This window comes from Tursiops truncatus, chromosome 18 (genome assembly GCF_011762595.2).
Source record: "Tursiops truncatus isolate mTurTru1 chromosome 18, mTurTru1.mat.Y, whole genome shotgun sequence".
Lineage (NCBI taxonomy): Eukaryota > Metazoa > Chordata > Mammalia > Artiodactyla > Delphinidae > Tursiops > Tursiops truncatus.
Window position 1 is genome coordinate 37,628,034 of NC_047051.1, and position 4,458 is coordinate 37,632,491.

The following is a 4,458-nucleotide window of genomic DNA, read 5'->3' on the forward strand; positions in this document are numbered from 1 at the left end:
CCACAAAACATCTACTTTACATCCTTTAAACACCTCTTAAAGGATGTTGTCACATTCAATCTATCCTCTACTGAGTGAGTTTAAAATAGGTAAAATGAAAGGATAATTAATAGAAAGGCTGAAACATGGTGAACAATTCATCTCATCTATTTAGTCCAGGACCTTGAAACTGTATCTCCCAGCATGATCTCTATGGCTGTGTGAAATGTTTAGGTTAAATATCAGGGTGTGTGAAGCAAAATTTCTTTGACTTGTTGGATACAGGTCCCAAATACAACAGCATTCCTGCCTATGACAGTGAAGAGGCACTGCAAGGACTTCAGTGGAATTGGGTGGTTATGGAGATACTTTCTTGTAAGGCATTCAATGAATGAAATTATTCGTTAATGAAAAAAAATTGCAGATCAAAGTACTGGAAGCAAAATACCCCTAAATACATAATTGCAATGAATGCGACATAAGTGGCAAACATTGCTGTTATGTCCTTTAGGTCAAATTTCATTCAGAATAAATTGGACATGAAATTTGGTAATGAGTACTAGGTAATATAAAATTCACAAAGGGCAACAGAAATTTTCAATTTTTTTTAATAAAAGAATTTATCTAAATTCTAACATCACAACGAATATTACAATGGTGTTTTATAAACCTTTTCTGCGATTATATTTTTTTAATTGAGGTATAGTCGATTTACAATGTTTCAGGTGTAGAGCAAAGTGAATCAGTTTTATATATGTACATACGTATGTGTATATATTATATATGTATATATATATATATACACACACCTATATATGTATATACATATGTATATTCTTTTTCAGATTCTTTTCCTTTATAAGATATTGAATTTAGTTCCCTGTGCTATACAGTAGGTCCTTGTTTATCTATTTTATATATAGCAGTGTGTATATGTTAATCCCATATTCCCAATTTATCCCTCTCCCATTTCCCTTTTGATAACCATAAGTTTGCTTTTCTATGTCTGTGAAAACATTTAGAAATGTTTTCTAAATAAGTTCATTTGTATCATTTTTCTAGATTCCTCATGTAATTGATATCATATGATATTTGTCTTTGTCCGACTTACTTCATTTAGTATGATAATCTCTAGGTCCATCCATGTTGCTGCAAATGACATTATTTCATTCTTTTTTATGGTTAAGTAATATTCCATTGCATATATGTACCACATCTTCTTTATCCATTTATCTGTCAATGGACATTTAGGTTGCTTCCATGTCATGGCTACTGTAAACAGTACTGCAATGAACATTGGGGTGCATGTATCTTTTTGAATTAAAGTTTTCGTCTTTTCTGGATATATGTAGAGGAGTGGGATTACTGGATCATATGGTAACACTATTTTTAGGTTTTTTTTTCTGAATTCTATTTTATTTATTTTTTTATACAGCAGTGATGAATTGGGAGATTGGAATTGACACATATATACTAATATGTATAAAATGGATAACTAATAAGAACCTGCTGTAGAAATTTTCAACTTTGTTTTAAAAATGTTAGAAGTGGGGGTAATAATATCAATGCATGCTACAACAATTTGAGTTAGGTTAATGAGAAAGGTAAGAGGGTCATGGAGACTGATGCTATACTAACAAGCAATGAATAATATAGTACGGTTAATAACAGTATCTGATAGGAACTATCTAAAATATGCAACAGACTAACAGAGGTTGTTATAATGTGACATTGTGTTAACACTTTGTTTTCATACTTAGAGTGAAAAATTTTTAAAACCTTACAACTGGGCTTCCCTGGTGGCGCAGTGGTTGAGAGTCCGCCTGCCGATGCGGGGGACACGGGTTCGTGCCCCGGTCCGGGAAGATCCCACATGCCGTGGAGCGGCTGGGCCCGTGGGCCATGGCCGCTGAGCCTGCGCGTCCGGAGCCTGTGCTCCGCAATGGGAGAGGCGACAATAGTGAGATGCCCGCGTACAGAAAAAAAAAAAAAAATACACCTTACAATTGCCTTTATATGAGTGGAAACAATACAATTTTACCATATTGTCAAAGGTATTAAAATTCTACCTTGTACTATCATACTTTTTGTGAGGAGAAATTTGGTCATGATATTGGTGAAGAGCAGGCTGAATCACTGTGCTGTTGGCATTATATTAGTAACAGAATTGGAAAAGGAAGTAAAAAATAAAAAAAAAAAGCTTGACAACAAAAGTTACACATAAATCTTAAAGAGAATGATTGATGAGTTTCAAAAGTTTAGAAATTGGTTAAGACTATGAAATTTGGGAAATTAGTTGCCTGGTGCCTCAAGAGGCTTCCCCCAAAATAGAGGTAATTAGTGTTTCTGAAGAATTTAACTACTAAAAAGACAGTCCATATTTAGTGGATATATCTCATTCCAAATTATGCACCTTCCTAATTTGGTGAATTTAATTACTTCTTTAAAAGAGGCAAAGTGAAACAACTAAGTGACTAGAAGAAGACTATTCAAATGGACATCTAAATATGGTGGGATATAAAAAGTGTTATAGAACAGGACTTGTCTAGTCCACTGGGACCATAAGGTCTAAGTGAATATATGATATTAGATTTTACCAACTCACCACCATGCTCGTTGGACTTAGCGACAGAAGTCAGATAATGCTTCTCCAACCCCTTATTACAGGCTCCTAGAGTCACAGACCTAAAAGCTACCACATGCTGCTATTATATATTTTTCTTTTCAATAGAAACTGTTCCCTTGTAATTAGGCTCTAGTAGAGACAGCACCCAATAATAAACACATATGGAAACAATAATGGATTTGCTTTCTTAACTATCCTGCATGGGAGTTGTGGATGGGAAAAAGACTAGAATAATCCAGAGAAAGTGTATCAGAAGACAAAAGGGAAACTCTGAGCCTATGATTGAGACAATTGAGACTATTATGAGGATGTTTCCCAAGAGAGTTTATTTATCAAGTGAAAATTGTGTGTGTGCTGAATACTGAATACTGTAGGTGTTGCCTCAGGAGAATTGTCACATAATATGGCTACCATTTGCATGACAATCGATGAAACCTAGGACCTTCTTTCTCCCAGAACCCGTTGATGGAGTACCTGACCATATGACCCTCTTATTAATAAAACAATGCAAGTATTATGGTGTACCTATGATAACTCTCAGAAGAATGGAAATTTCAGCTATTCAGCTGATGGAGAAAAAGTTCTTGTAAGAGTAGGAAAAGGAAAACCCGTACAGTAGGCTAAATTACTTGCAGTAGTACATTTAGCTTTTGTACAAATGCTAGAAGCCTATTCTCAAGGGACATCTGTGGATTTTTTACAAATTCTTGGACAGTGGAGATAACCTACCTATGTGTTTGGTTAATGGGTCACAGACAATTGGAAAATTAAAAATACACACATGTGGAAATCCCTAATCTTGAAGGACTTCAGGAACCCCAAAGAATGAAGAAAAGGTAGTATGTGTTGGATGGTCCCTAAAAAACCTAGCAGAAAGTTCTGAAGAGGCTGGAATGGGATGTTTAAAACAATATTTGAAGTAGCAGGCTGAGTATAAGAGATGAATCTCCATGGGTACTACCAGTTGGACTGAATGAAGGTAAATTTCTTTGTTCTCCATTGAAGTACTAATAGTTGCCTATGGCTCTTCAGAATGACAGGAAAAGGTCTTTTTTTCTTTTTTTTTACTTGCTGTGGAATGAATTCCACAGAGACAAAATCCAGCTGATAATTATCAGTTAGATCATACTAGGCCATCACTTATAGCTTCCAGAGAATTTCCAAGTGTTTGTACATTCTCTGTTTTTGTTTGTTTGTTTTGTTTTGTTTTCTTGTGAATATCATTACTGAAGCAATGATCCAAAATGTTATAAAAAGATAGAAACAATGTGAATTATTTCAATTTGGAGCATCCAAATCTATTTTCTCAACTTAAAGGACCTATTTCACAATAACTATGATGTACTGTTCAGCTAAAAGCACCATATTATTTGGACATATTCCATACATTCTCACCTTCAGAGTAAAATTTTGATAAGAAATTGAAAGGGGCACTTAAAACATTTGATAAAAAGTGGATAAAGGAACAAAGAGCTTGTCTGCATGATCAGATGACTGGATTTAACATTTTAATAGGGAGGATATAAAATGGGGTTATTTGGGGTGCAGAAGTGAGAATGCATGTGTAGGAGATGATACCATAATACAACTTTGTCTTTTCCACTTGACAAATTGTTTCTGTTGTAATGTAGTATCACATGATGCTAAGATCTTGATTTTGTTTGTTGGCTCCAATTGAGAGAGACATTTTGACACATAACTTTATTGCTAAGACTTCAAACCTCGCAGCATTAATTCCAAAAGAATTCCTGGTTGGATGGGCCTTATGTTTGCAGCTTTGAATGTGTTTTGTGTGAGAGATATCTCTATTCCTTTCAAATCCAGTGACATGAATGGATGAAAGAGAAGACATT